Below are 15,438 nucleotides of genomic sequence, written 5' to 3'. Positions count from 1 at the left end.
AGGTTAAGGGAACGCCTTGGGACAGAGGAACTAGAGACTAGGTAAACCAGGGACAAGGAGAACTAGGGAGAGAGGACTAGGGACTAGGAGAGCTAGGGATAGAGGACTAGGGACTAGGAGAACTAGGGATAGAGGACTAGGGACTAGGAGAACTAGGGACAGGGGGGACCGAGGCCCGCGGAGGCGGGCTGGGGAACAGGGAGGAACTGGGGACAGAGAACCGCGGAGGCGGGCTGGGGACAGGGAGGAACTGGGGACTGGTGGGAAAACATCTGGGCCGCTCTGCAGAACAGAGGAGAGGGTTAATATTCAAAGGGAACAAACAGAGCAGATGCAGAACAGTCCAAAATAACAAAGTAACAAAGTAAATACTATCTTCGTGTGAATAAACACACAGTGGGAGATGAAATGTCCAAAATAATATCCACGAGAGAACTAAACAGAGTGGGAGATGAAATGTCCAAACTAATAACTAAGTGAGAACTACTAGGAGGCAATACGCTGGGTGAGTGACATCACAATCAAAACTCACCCAGGCGTATGCGTAATGGTGCAGGAACAGCAGCGGGACGAGGGCAAGGGGCATTACGCTGAGTGAGTGACATCACAATCAAAACTCACCCAGGCGTATGCGTAAAGGTAAGGGACAGCAGCGGGAACGGGGGACAAAAGCATTACGCTGAGTGAGTGACATCACAATCAAAACTCACCCAGGCGTATGCGTAAAGGTACAGGGACAGCAGCGGGAACGGGGGCAAGGGCACTACGCTGGGTGAGTGACATCACAATCAAAACTCACCCAGGCGTATGCGTAATGGTACAGGGACAGCAACGGGAACGGGGGCAAGGGCACTACGCTGGGTGAGTGACATCACAATCAAAACTCACCCAGGCGTATGCGTAATGGTACAGGGACAGCAACGGGGCGAGGGCATCGCCACCGGGTGGCTGGCTGTCCGAGCCGAGGAACAGAGCGCTGGGACAGCGGCGGTGGCGAGGGCGTCGTCCACCGGGTAGCCGCTGTCGGAGCCGAGGAACAGAGTGCAGGAACAACGGCGGTGGCGAGGATGTCGTCCACCGGGTAGCCGCTGTCGGAGCCGAGGAACAGAGCGCTGGAACAGCGGCGGTGGCGAGGATGTCGTCCACCGGGTAGCCGCTGTCGGAGCCGAGGAACAGAGTGCGCGCCACACCTTGGTGTGCGCGTCGGAACAGTGGCGGTGGCGAGGGTGTCGTCCACCGGGTAGCCGCTGTCGGAGCCGAGGAACAGAGTGCGCGCCACACCTTGGTGTGCGCGTCGGAACCGAGAGACGCCTCGGGGTGCGTCTGCGAGGAGGAGTGTGCCAAGCACGAAGGTCTGGAAGATGCGCGTCGGCGCGCTGAGGTCTGGAGAGCGTGCCAAGCTCGAAGGTCTGGAAGATGCGCGTCTGTGCGCTGGTACGGAGGAGCGTGCCAAGCTCGAAGGTCTGGAAGATGCGCGTCAGTGCGCTGGTACGGAGGAGCGTGCCAAGCTCGAAGGTCTGGAAGATGCGCGTCTGTGCGCTGGTACGGAGGAGCGTGCCAAGCTCGAAGGTCTGAAGTGGAACACTGGAATACCTCCCGTAGAGGATTAGAGAGCGCAGTACAGTGTCTCCCTCCAGGCAAACGGCGGCAGGTGGCGAAGGTTTGAGCGCAACTGGCGCGCTGGTCTGGAGTGGAACACTGGAATACCTCCCGTAGAGGATTAGAGAGCGCAGTACAATGTCTCCCTCCAGGCAAACGGCGACAGGTGGCCAAGCCCTTGAAGATGCGCGTTGCGCGCTGGTGACTGGAGAGCGTGCCAAGCTCGAGGGTCCGGAAGATGCGCGTTGGTCTAGATGTGCGTCAGGACGAACAGCTGCGCTGGGGTCTGCAGTGGAACGCTGGGGTGCCTCCCGTGGAAGTTACAGGGAGCGCAGAACAGTCTCCTCCACAGGCTACGGCGACAGCAGACGAAGGCTGGAGCAAACATCTCAAGGCTGGAGAGATCCATCTTACAGCATTGGTAGACCAGAGGATCTCCCGAAAGAGTCTAGATGTTAGAGAATATGACTCAGCATGAATACAACACGACCCCACGCCGAAACGAGGGGAAGAGCCCTGGTATTTAAAGCCCACAGGGGAACTAATTAGCCTGCCACCACAGGTGCGAGAGGTAATTGATAATAGTCCAGGTGTGGCCACTGAGAGTAAACGAGAGTAAAGAACGAGAGGGTGGGGGCTAGAGAGAGTGAGTGAGAAGGGAATTTCTAACAGTAGGCTTTAAAGAAACAGAGAAAGGTGGTGAGCAGCGGGCAAAACCTCACACATTGGCTGCCACGCTGTTTCCGGGATATGGCTATGCGCTGCCACGCATTAAACCAATGGAGTCGGTCACCTTGTTTGCAGGGCTATAACTATATTCTATATTATAGCTATGGATGCAATACTATGGCCCATTTGACATCGAGTATCTATCGTTCAAGATGTGAAAAAGAAATAATTTTTCCATCCATACATTCCCGTTTTATACCGTTGTAGCTAAGGGGCTACACAACCCTGACTGTATTTAAATGTTAGATTAGACCACTACTAAAGATATTAATTAGCCAGACATTAAAGGTACACAAAATGGCGGACACTCCATTAACTGCGAGGGGACAGTGATACAAGTTCAATAATCACTTTAATATTAATACCCAAAAAATGTCCGAAGTAAGTATAATTCCTATACTAGGGGTACCCGACCGTTGGAGCTCTGAATGGAGTGAGAAGAAGCGAGCAGCACGGGGAAAGCAAGATGGCGGGTGGAGACGGTAATTCTCTGGAGCTCTTACTCCAGAGAGCTGCAGACAAACTTGGGATAATCCTGTCGTCGCTGGTGAGGAGGTTCTCGTACGGACCTGGTTCCGGTATTCCTAGTGCCCGATGGCAGAATTAATAGCTATTAGTCCAAAAGCCCGTTGGCATGGTTGATAGCTAGTTAGCCCTTGTGTACTTAGGCTAACCCGCATGAAGTCTTCAATAGGTAGTTAAATCCAGAACTCCGCTGGATTCAGCTATAAGTCTCTCAACGTTACTTCGCTCAAACACGTCACTATACTTTGCCAATAGTGGCTCGACAATATTATGGTGGTATCTAATTAGCCGTACAGCTGTCTATCAAGATACGTTGCTTGCCGTCCTGTTACTGCTACAAAACGTTTCTTCTATAACACGCACTCTGTCCAGGCATGTCCCAAGCACCCCGCGCATGCGCTCACGCTGTCTACGGCGTTAAGAGTGGAACATGTACAAATAAGCGAATGATGAATACTGGTAGGTAAACAGATGACGTGAAAATATATATCTTATATATATCTTATATATATAAGTTATACAAAATAATAAACGCAGACTCTATGTGTTAATCTGGACCTTCAGAACAGCCGCCCCCTAATTAGTCGGAACCTAATTAGCAAATAAATTTGGGGCACAGATTAATATCCAGGGTCAAGTCAATTTCTCCATAATGGGCTATGGGGAGTTGGAAGTAATCTATAAAGTCGGTGGGTTATCGTCGTCGTCAGGGGGGTCAGGGAACGCAGGAAGCTCTATCAACTTAGCTACTGGTCTAGTATAAGTCCGCCCGTGGACGATGACCTCTGCCGCTCTGACCTTCCCATCCGAACCATTGATCACTCTGCTCACACGGCCGGCTGGCCACGTAGCTCGGGGTAGTGACTGGTCTATGATCATCACGACGGTCCCCACAGTCAGGTTGTCCCTGTCTTTCACCCATTTCTGACGGGCTTGAAGGGAGGGTAAGTAGTGTAGGAGGAAGCGGGCCCAAAACTGGTCGGCCAGTACTTGGCTGTGTCTCCACATTCTCCGTCCGTTCATCTCGTCCTGTCTGTACACAGTCTGAGGAAGGGCAGGGTCCAGCCGCCCCATCAAGAGGTAGTTTGGGGGGAGCTCCAGTAGCTCACCGCATATCTCGGCGCTATTTCTGCGTCGGGGAAAACCGTGCTGCGTCACGGATCTGGTGGACTCCGAGTTCGATTCCCGGACCCGCCGTCATTTGCCAGAATGTCTTCCCCTGATCTATATCCCGTTTCACCCTGTATCTGTCGGTCATGCTTGACCAGAAAAGCGATAAACGCTAAAAAATAAAGTTTAAAAAAAAAGAGGTAGTTTAGGGTGATGGGGTCGACGTCAGCTACGTCGCTTGAAACGTAGCCGAGGGGTTTGGAGTTCAGAACTCCCTCAATCTCGGTGAGGACCGTAGCCAGGACTTCATCGCCCACTGTCTGGGCTCCAAGTACGGTGTACATAGCAGTCTTTATTGATCGGACCTCTCTCTCCCACGTTCCCCCGAAATGGGGGGCATTCGGAGGATTGAACTGGAAGGTGACCTGAGCCGGAGCAAGGCGAGTCTTGAGTTCTTCACCCATGTTCAGGAAGCTCGCTCTCAGTTCCGTGTCTCCTCCTCGGAAATTTGTCCCTTGGTCTGACAATAGCACTGAGGGGGTCCCTCTCCTCGCTTGGAACCTCCGGAATGACATGAGGAATGAGTCTGTACTCATCGACTGGAGGAGCTCAATGTGAACAGCTCTGGTGGTCATGCATTTATACACGATGCCCCACCTCTTCTCTGTTCCTCTTCCTCTCTTGACATTGAATGGGCCAAAGCAGTCCACCACCGTGGAATGGAAGGCCCCTCGCCGAGTCGGAGGCGGCAGGGAGGCAGGTCTGCCATCTTCGGGATAATAGGCTGTGCCCTCCACTTGCGACAGGTCGGGCAAGTTTGCTGGAATCGGCGAACAGCTTCTCTCCCTTGGAGTATCCAGAAGCGCCGTCGGATCTCCGCAAAGACTCGCTCGGTCCCCGCGTGGCACACCACCTCGTCGTATTTCTGAATGATCAGATCTGTTATCCTGTGTCGGCTGCTTAGGACGATGGGATGCTTAACATCCTCGGCCAAGTCCGGGGCCCGTCTCAACCGACCACCCACCCTGATGAGGCCCTGGGCGTCGATTTCTGGGGCTAAGGTGAGGAGTCGACTGTCTGAGGGGACTGGCTTTGCCCTTATCAAACACTCCATTTCCTCTGGGAAAGAGTCTCTCTGCGCCCTCTGCAGCACAAGAAGTTCCGCTTCCTTGTAGGCAGGTGCATCGAGGTCTGTGGTGGGGGGGAGCTCCGGGTGGTGCCATAGGAATGTCCTTTTCTGGGCACTCTCCAGAGTTTGACAGTCGTCTAGGTCCGGGCCCGTTGGAGCCGGGGCTTGACTCAGCCCGCAGAACATGGACTTTTTTATTTCTGACTCATCTTGGTTCGCATCCCGCGGTGTCGAGATAGGCCACTTCTCCTCCGGGAGTCTGAGGAACTCTGGGCCATCACTGTATGAGTTAGGACGGGTGAGGTCGGCTAGGGACATCCCCCGTGTGATGACATCCGCTGGGTTCTGCTTGGTGTCAACATATCTCCAACATTCCGCTCCTACCAGGTCTTGGATTTTGGATAATCTGACTCCTACGAAAACCTTGTACCGACAGGAGGCGGACTGGATCCAGGTGATCACGGTCATGGAGTCTGACCATAGGATGATCTCACGCACCGGTATGGTAATGGTTCACTTTGCACCATTTTGGCGAGTTGTGCGCCTACCAGAGCTGCGCAGAGCTCTAGTCGCGGGATCGACTGCTGCTTGCGGGGAGCTATCCTCGAGCGGGCCAGGACGAAGGCTACGTGGACTTCTCCTCCCTCTTCTCGAGCTCTCAGGTAGGCCACTGATCCGTACGCCACTTCAGAGGCGTCGCTTAAGACGTGCAGGTCTACCTGACACGTCTCCAGTCGCACGGTAAGGGGGAAGTAACTCCGCAGGATGGCAACCTCGCGGAGTAAGACAAGTTCATCCTCCCACTCTATCCATGTGGTGGCTAGGTGCTCGGGTATGGGGTCGTCCCAGCCCTGCTCCTTGGCCCACAGTTCTCTCACCAGCATCTTCGCCCGGGTGGTGTAGGGGAGAATACACCCCATTGGGTCGTACTGGCTGGCGAGTGTTCGGTACACACTCCGCCGAGTGGTCAGTCTAGTCGTGGATGTCTCCTGATCCGTCCTCAGAGGTGTGTGTCGGTAGTGAAGCGAGTCCGTCTTGAAGCGCCAAACGAGGCCCAGGGTCATCTCTTGCGCTTCGCCTGGGGTGTGCGCCATCCAGGTCTTGCTGCTAGCGGCCTTAGTCTCTGGAGGGAGGTGCAGGAGAACTTGAGGGTCGCTACTGGCCCACTGTCGGAGGTCGAATCCACCTTTGGCTAACGAAGCCCGTAGCTTCATTAGGATGCTCTCTGCTTCTTCTGGCGTGGATACGCTCTGTAGGCAGTTGTCCACGTAGAAGCTTCGTTCAACGCTGTGTCGGACATCATCGTCGGCTCCGGGGTCTTCGGCCACGTGCTTCTGTAACGCGAACGTGGCGCAGCACGGGCTGCAGGTGGTGCCGAAGGGGAGTACCTCCCATTGGTATATTGAGGGTTGTTCGTCGTCGAGCCTCTCCCTCCACAGAAACCTCAGTAAAGGCTTGTCTTCCTCCATCAGTCAAACTTGTAGGAACATCCCCTTGATGTTGCTGCTGATGGCCACTTTGTCCTGACGAAAGCGTATCAGGACGCCGAGGAGGGAGGGTCCGAGTGTAGGACCGGGCAGGAGTAGGCTATTCAGATTCTGCTGCCCAATCTGATGACTGCAATTGAACACAATGCGGTTCTTTCCGTTGTGGGTGACCTTGTGGTGGGGCACGTACCAGGACTCTGTCGTCCCTTCTGCCTCGTGGTCATCGATTTTCTTTATGTGGCCGGCCGTTACCAGCTTCTCGATCTCGGCGCGATAGATCGTTGCTTGTGGGGGATTCTTGGCGAGGTGCCGCTCGGTGCTCTGTAGGTAGTGGTGCGTCGCTCCCTTAGGCACGTGCAGAGTGGGCATCCCTTCCCGCCTCAAGAGTGGGGTCGCGTATCTTAGCACTCCGTCGACCTCGACCCTCGTAGTCTTCTGCTCTAGTAGAGCGATGGCATACTTGTCCTCCTTGGACCGAACCATCTTGCGTTCGTTCTTGAATGGCAGCGCGTCAAGTGTTCATAGCCTCTCAACGTGCTGTAGGAGAGTGTTGTCTGTGTCGCTCGCCTTGGTGAAAAGGCAGCGTGTGGACGTTGGTCGGCTGGAATACCCGGAGAGGGGGCCCTGGAGCGTCCACCCCAGTCTGGTCTTAACCGTGGCTGGGCATCCTCTGGGTCCGATGTGGACCGCATCAGTTGGGACAATGAGGTCCGCGTGGTCGGAACCAATGAGTAGGGTCGGTGTAGCGCCGCTGATAGGCGGTATGGGCAGTTGGGGTAGGTGGTCGTACTTTTCCCTCAGCTGTGGGATGGGGTAATCGTAGCGTGACAAACCTATGTCGTAGCTCGTGAACGCCTTGGTGATGGCGTACCGCTTCTCAGGCTGGTCGATCGCTGCAATGGTGAACGAGACGTTTTCACCTTTGATTGTCTTTAAGTCTCGACGAATGGTACGGAGGGTCATGGTCTCCTCTGGACCCCGCAGGTCCAGCTGGGTCGCGGCGGAGGCGAGGAGGAGTGTCTTCTCCGACCCGTCGTCGAGGACGGCGTAGGTGTCGAGTACCTTGTCCCCGTGACTCAGGAGTACTCATACCACCTTGAGGAGCACTCTGGAGCTCCCACTCTTCGCGGGGTCGATGTAGAGTACTTCTGCTCTCGAGTTGCTTAGTGGAGCTGGGTTTCGCTTGTTGCTCTCGTGCAGTGCTTCGAGGTGAGCGCCGTCACACTTGCCACACTTCTTCTTAAGGCAGCATTCTGCTGCCATGTGGCCGTGCGCGCAGCGGAAGCAGCGGCGGTTAGCTTTAATCCACTGACTTACTTCGACGGTGGTCAGTTTCTTGAATGCGTCACACTGTGACAGCCAGTGTTCGCTGTCGCAGTATTGACATGCGATCTTCCATTTCTCCTTGGCGGGGGGGTTGTGACTCTTCTGCCGTGACACCGACTCGGCCTGGTGCATCACTATGATGGGCCTGCTTTGGTCTTTAAACCTCCTCGGTCCCGGGCGGCTACGTGGCGTAGTGGGCAAGGCACTCGCCACGAAATGCTGGAGACGCTGGGCTCGTCAGTTCGAGCCCAGCGCTCCACATTTGCTTTCAGTTTAGCTGGTCGTCCACAGTAATACACATTGGCCGTATTACGGGGAGGGAAACTGAAGGGTGGGGATCGGGCATTGTGGACAGCGACTCCTACAGGTCGGTTGGTGCGCCTGCGCAGTAGAATCAGGAAGTGTCGGGGGCAGCGTGAGCCTCCCATGCCTTACTCCTCGCCACTGAGAGATCGAGCTGCGCAGGTGAAAAGATGCGACTGCTGTTACCTCAAGTACCGGAGGGGACTTGTGCTATGTATGACTTAGTCCACATTGCAGCCGGCTTGTGGGAGGCAAGAAACAGCGTCCGTGACAGGGGAGGGTTGAATTGGATGATACGAAATTGGGATGGGAGAAAAAATATAGAAAAATGGGAGAAAAAAGTGGATAAAAAAAAAAACTCCTCTGTCCCTCTTTACAGTTCGAGCCACCCCATGCGAAGGTGTCAATCCTTAGGCTGCTAACCTCCCTGGCTAGGAAGTCAGCAAGATCCAGCAGTGACTGTTCTGGGGCATTCGGGTCACGGTAGTTTTGTTGCCGCCGAAAGCGTTCTTGGCGGAATGGGGGGAGCTTCTCCAATATGCGCTCCACGTTGGAGTTGGCGTACAACTCGTACATCCCCTTCTCTCGTTGGGACCCAAGCATCCCTACTAGGGACTGTACTTTGACGGATAGGTCGTCCAGGGCTCGGTTGTCTTTAGCCCGGGGGAGACGTTCGATCTCACGTATCTCCTGAATGACATAGTCCCATGTACGTCCGTAACGTCCGTCGAGGGCCGCCAGGGCGTCGGAATAGGGAGTTTTTTTGAATTGGAGTATGCCAGCGCAATGTTGTGTGCTCTAGTTACCTTGAGATGCTTAAGGAGAATAGCATACTTGTATGGCTCGTCCTGTACTCCTGACATGATTGTCTCTAGGCACATATGCAGCTCGGTATACTGCGCTCGGTCTTCTCTTGTGAAGTCTGGGAATACGGGGGTCCCAATGTAGGGTGCCATAGAGGGCTGTGACACTGACACACGTGGGGGAGAGGCATCCGCGGCGAGTCTCCCTGTGAGTTGGGTCGTTGGTTCGTGCTGGGCGGGAACCAGGGGCTGGGTTGCCAGGTACTAGTCCTCAGTGCCGTCTGGTGCTCGAACTCCCCACTGGGGCGTGTTGGGGGTTCATGACGCAGCGTGTCGGGACTGAGACCGGGGCTGCGCTGTGCCTCCTGGTCTGAGATGGAGTAGTGCGGGTGGGCCCTCTGTCCTCCCTCGTCCTCAGTCAGGCTTTGTAGTCGCTCGGTTAGCTGCTCTGCAACGTAAGCAGGTTCTTCCCTTAGGCGGGGTCCCATGTAGCTTCGTCGGGGAGGGGAGGGTGCCCTCGACCCTTGGCGTGATGATCTCCGGGAGCTCCGGGTGGAAGAGTGGGGAGTCACATTCTGGAGCGCTTGCGCCATCATTTGTGCTTGTAGACGGTCTCGTTCTGCCTCGCGCTGCGCATTGGCGCGGTCTCGTTCTATGGTTTCTCCAGCCTGGAGGCGCCTCTCTTCCAGTCTGAGATGTTCACGCTCACTCTCTCGTTGCGCCTGGAGGCGGTCACGCTCACTCTCTCGTTGCTCCTGGAGGCGGTCCCTTTCGGCCGAGGCGGTTATCGTGGCGATCAGGACTTGCGCTAGCCTCCTATCGGCCCCGCTTGGGGATGCCGCTGATGATGGTGATTTGGGGCTGACTGGGCTTGGCGGTGACCTGGTCTTCTCACACGCTCTGAGGTCCATCTCGGGGGCGCAGTACTCTTTCCTTTCATGCGCTCCGAGGTCCATCTCGGGGGCGCGGTGCTCTGTGGGTATAGTCAAGTCATGCCCCGCTTGTCCCCCCCTGTAAGCTAAGTTAGTTGCACTTAAACTAGCTTGGGTCTCTACATCTAGGGTTGACTCCTCGGTAAGGTTGGGCATGCTTGAGCTACTAAGGTTATCCCTGCTTAGCGTCCTCGTGGATAAGCTATGAGGTAAATCTACAGCGTAGCCCTCCAAGTAGGGAGGGGGCTGACGCTGGCGCCTAGGGCGCGCTACTGGGGGAAATCCGGTTGGAGAGTGTCCGCCGCTGGCCATATTATCACTAATATTATTATTACTGATACCCTCCGGCTCGAAGGACCAATTGTAGCTAAGGGGCTACACAACCCTGACTGTATTTAAATGTTAGATTAGACCACTACTAAAGATATTAATTAGCCAGACATTAAAGGTACACAAAATGGCGGACACTCCATTAACTGCGAGGGGACAGTGATACAAGTTCAATAATCACTTTAATATTAATAGCCAAAAAACATACATACCATATGAACACAGATATCCGGTTACTACTATAATACCAATGCCACAATGTCCGAAGTAAGTATAATTCCTATACTACGGGTACCCGACCGTTGGAGCTCTGAATGGAGTGAGAAGAAGCGAGCAGCACGGGGAAAGCAAGATGGCGGGTGGAGACGGTAATTCTCTGGAGCTCCTACTCCAGAGAGCTGCAGACAAACTTGGGATAATCCTGTCGTCGCTGGTGAGGAGGGTCTCGTAAGGACCTGGTTCCGGTATTCCTAGCGCCCGATGGCAGAATTAATAGCTATTAGTCCAAAAGCCCGTTGGCATGGTTGATAGCTAGTTAGCCCTTGTGTACTTAGGCTAACCCGCATGAAGTCTTCAATAGGTAGTTAAATCCAGAACTCCGCTGGATTCAGCTATAAGTCTCTCAACGTTACTTCGCTCAAACACATCACTATACTTTGCCAATAGTGGCTCGACAATATTATGGTGGTATCTAATTAGCCGTACAGCTGTCTATCAAGATACGTTGCTTGCCGTCCTGTTACTGCTACAAAACGTTTCTTCTATAACACGCACTCTGTCCAGGCATGTCCCAAGCACCCCGCGCATGCGCTCACGCTGTCTACAGCGTTAAGAGTGGAACATATACAAATAAGCGAATGATGAATACTGGTAGGTAAACAGATGACGTGAAAATATATATCTTATATATATAAACAATATATAAGTTATACAAAATAATAAACGCAGACTCTATGTGTTAATCTGGACCTTCAGAACAACCGTGGTGAATATAAGTATGGTTTTAGAGCGGTTTATGGTAATTCCTGGGAGGCTAGTAATAGCCTGTGATGTGTATTATACTTCATCCATTGGCATTTCGTCCCCACACACGCTACAATAAAAAATTCAAATGCATATGATCGGTATTATGTTCCATCATGAATGCATGAAAGGGGGCGGTCAGGTGGCGTAACGGAGATTGCGTTCGTCACCAACCCCGGAGCGGCTGGATTCGCGGGGTTGTCACCAGCTTGGCTGGCCGTTCACACTAATACAATTGGCAGTATTAGAGGGTGGGAGAAGCTGGCGGGGTGGGTCCGGGTCGTTGTAAACAGCGACTCCTACAGTTCGGTCGGGGCGCCTGCTAAGCGCGGATAGGATCTAAGTGGGATAGTGTGATCCTTCCACACGCTACGCCCTCTCAGTGAGAATCCGCGCTGCCAGGTGAAAAGAAGCGGTTGATTGGCTGGACGTGTGTCGGAGGAAGCACGTGGTAGCCTCCACTCTCCCAGACCGACTGTGGGGGGTAAGTGCGCAGCGACCAGGAAGCCTGTATCAGTTCCGCAACCGTTCCTATTTCCGGAGTAGGCCTGATTGGCCCCGACAGGCACGTGACCCGCCGTGGCCACCCAGGACGCGGCAACGAGGCTGCTGTGGTTCACCGCCGCTTTCCGCCTTCAACGCCGCAGAGTTACCATACGCTATACAATATACTATGCAATGTACTAATATACAATACGGCTCACTTTTCCCACTTCAATGACAGAGCCGCTGTTTAATAATATTGTCGCGGCGGAGCTCCGTCGCGGCAGCATTATGTAGCAGTAATCCCCCCTTTTTACCATCGACAACTAGCTCAATTGGTAACGCTGCTTGGCTGTGGATCCTATGGTCCGTTTGTGACAAGTTCGATTCCCTTAAAAAAAAAATTTATTTATTTTTTAACGTGCATTGCACTATAGCGTATTGTATATTGTATGGTACAGTAACGGTCTCTGGAGCGCAACAGTAAGAAGCATTTGCACTGCAACGCATACACCTTACTGTAAATTGTACCTCATCCCATTTCTGCTTTGCACTATAGCGTATTGTATATTGTATATTGTATGGTACAGTAACGGTCTCTGGAGCGCAACAGTAAGAAGCATTTGCACTGCAACGCGTACACCTTACTGTAAATTGTACCTCATCCCATTTCTGCTTTGCACTATAGCGTATTGTATATTGTATGGTAACTCAGTTACTTCTATTCTGCATCGAACGCTGTACATATGTCTCTATACTATTTTATTTCATACAACAATGTATGCCTTTCAAATGTTAAATGATAAATGATTGCATGATACACACTGAAATAATCCTGCACTCGTGCAAATTTGCTGCTGCGGGCGGCGTTGAAGGCGGAAAGCGGCGTCGAACCACAGCAGCCTCGTTGCCGCGTCCTGGGGCTGCCGCGGGGCGTGGCCGCGGCGGGTCATGTGCCTGTCGGGGCCAATCAGGCCTACCCCGGAAATAGGAACGGTTGCGGAACTGATACAGGCGACCAGGAAGCGTGAATATTAAAAGCAACCAACTTGTGTTCGGCTTTTCTCTGATTGGCCGCGACCCCCCGCCCCCACGCGCAGGCAAGCGGCAGGCCGTCCCACGTCCCAAATGAAATCCAAGGAGCAAGCGGCAGCGCGGGCAACCAACTTGTGTTCAGCTGCTGTTCCAACCAACTTGTGTTCAGCTGCGGTAGCAGTGGAGCGCTGCTGACTGATTATTATGTTTCGCGTTTTTAACAACCAACTACCAGATTCACTCGTCACTGTACATCACCTCTGAAGTATAAACAAAGCCCATACAGTTATGAAATGCGCTGAACTAGAAAGCGTAACCTTATTATGTTTCGCGTTTTTAACAACCAACTACCAGATTCACTCGTCACTGTACATCACGTCTGAAGTATAAACAAAGCCCATACAGTTATGAAATGCGCTGAGCCCATACAGTTATGAAATGCGCTGAACTAGAAAGCGTAACGTTATTATGTTTCGCGTTTTTAACAACCAACTACCAGATTCACTCGTCACAATTTTTTAGATTAATGATTGTGGATATAATATAGAAAACACATCATTATGATATTGTCAGATGGCGCAAAATACAATGGTGAGTGAGAAATATATCTCCAGTGATAAAACCCAGTGCTCTATGTCTCTATGATACACAGCGTGGATGGGCTTTCAGAGGGAGAGGCATGCATGTACATAATTTCACCATAATCAAATACAGACATAATTGTGTGGCTTGACACCCAGCAGAGTTTCTAGTTACAGTAGTGACGCGTGAATCGATAGTCCTAACAGTGTTTATTATTAAGAGTCAGATAGTCCGCACGCGCACAGTGTTTATAGTCCTAACAGTGTTTATTAGTAAGAGTCAGATAGTCCTAACAGTGTTTATTATTAATTAACGTCATAAACCACATATCCGTTGTAGAAGCCCTTCAATGACAGCGCTCTCATATTTTGCGAATGCATAAACTATATCTTAAATTATGGCTATGTGTCTAATATGGCTGTCGCTTATCAATGACTTCGCGACAGCCATATTAGACACTCACTGTACATCAGTGTGGAACTGTACGCTGTAACGTTATATGTTATTTCGCCCGTGGAGGCGCTGCTGAAGCGCCAGCGGGGCGACGCGGTGGTTTATCCCCGGCTTCCGTGCGCCGCCCGCGGCTTGACTCGGTTCAGCTCCAGCAGCAGCAGCGCTCCGTTGTAGGAAGCCCTTCAATGACAGCGCTCTCATATTTTGCGAATGCATAAACTATATCTTAAATTATGGCTATGTGTCTAATATGGCTGTCGCTTATCAATGACTTCGCGACAGCCATATTAGACACATCGCCATAATTTAAGATATAGTTTATGCATTCGCAAATATGAGAGCTCTGTCATTGAAGTGGGTGGTGGCAGCGTTACTATGTTTTGTCATGACCAAACATAATCCCAACATAGATAGGAGGTGTACTGTATGTCAAATGTCGGTCATGTGGTGGAAGAGTTTAGTACAGTCACATAACAGAACACCAGTGTTTCTAGTAGATATGTTTATTAATATAAATAAACACCTCTGTCTGAACTGGTTCGACCAGCGCCGACCAGCGCGTTGGTTCGACCAGCGCTTCTGCCGCGTCTCTCAGCGGAAAAGGGCGTGTACTAGGGCGGTCACGTGGCCGTGTGGCCAATCAGAGAAACGCTGAACGAAAAGCTGGGATTGGGAATTGGCATAACGACTAACATTGGGATGGGAGAAAATCGGAGGAAAAAGGAGGGGGAAAAAGATCAATAAAAAAAATAAATAAAATGAATGCATGAAAGGGGGGGGGGGGGTCGTTTCTGATTAATTGATTGTCAATAACAACATTCGTTAGTACAACAACATACGCTGATGGCTATGAAAACAAGGCACAATCGTCGGGGAGCTCCCGTAGCTCACCGCATATCTCTGCGCTATTTCTGCGTCGGGGAAAACCGTGCTCGTCACGGATCTGGGGTACACGAGTTCGATTCCCGGACCCGCCGTATTTTCTCAGAGTGTCTTCCCCTGCTCTACATCCCATTTCAACCTGTTTTTGTCGGTCATGCTTGACCAGAAAAGCGATAAACGCTAAAAAATAAAGTAAAAAAAAAAAGAAAACAAGGCACAATCAAGCTGAAATGTACGTTAAATTGCTCTTACCTGTGGCCGGTGGGATTCCAAAAAGAATACTCCAATTATTTGATTGCCATCTGGTAGATCGTATGTCCATTTGGCCCACGACATAACCCACCACAGCATAATGAATCGGGGGTCCCGAAAACGATTCAATGCGATCGAGTGAAGCCCTAGGTTCAGGTTACTAGAAAAGTCCGCCCGGACCAATATAATCGACGCACAGCTCAATACACAGAGTTTCAAAGGATGTGCAATACCGGCCGCATCCTACCAGGCGGCGGTATTGGACTTTTGCAATCTCAGACCCACTCCCTCTGGTAACGCCAAGGTACCCGGATGAATAATAAATACAAATATCGGCGGTCAGGTGGTGTAGCGGAGATTGCGTTCGTCACCAACGCTGTTCGAATCCAGCTCCCGGCGTGTCACCAGCTTGGCTGGCCGTTCACACTAATACAATAGACCTGTCTCAAACCCTG

At 52.2% G+C, this 15,438-nt stretch overlaps 1 protein-coding gene across 1 annotated transcript in view; it reads left to right on the top strand.

Moving 5' to 3' along the window:
* The window catches only part of shld2 (shieldin complex subunit 2), a 178,324-nt gene that overhangs the window by 25,049 nt on the left and 137,837 nt on the right, over nt 1-15,438 (top strand). The gene's annotated exons all lie outside the window — the stretch shown is intronic.

The sequence above is a fragment of the Notolepis coatsorum genome (assembly GCF_963971535.1).
Source record: "Notolepis coatsorum genome assembly, chromosome: 9".
Lineage (NCBI taxonomy): Eukaryota > Metazoa > Chordata > Actinopteri > Aulopiformes > Paralepididae > Notolepis > Notolepis coatsorum.
Note: the sequence above shows the minus strand (reverse complement) of the source record. Positions and strands in the feature narration are given on the sequence as shown.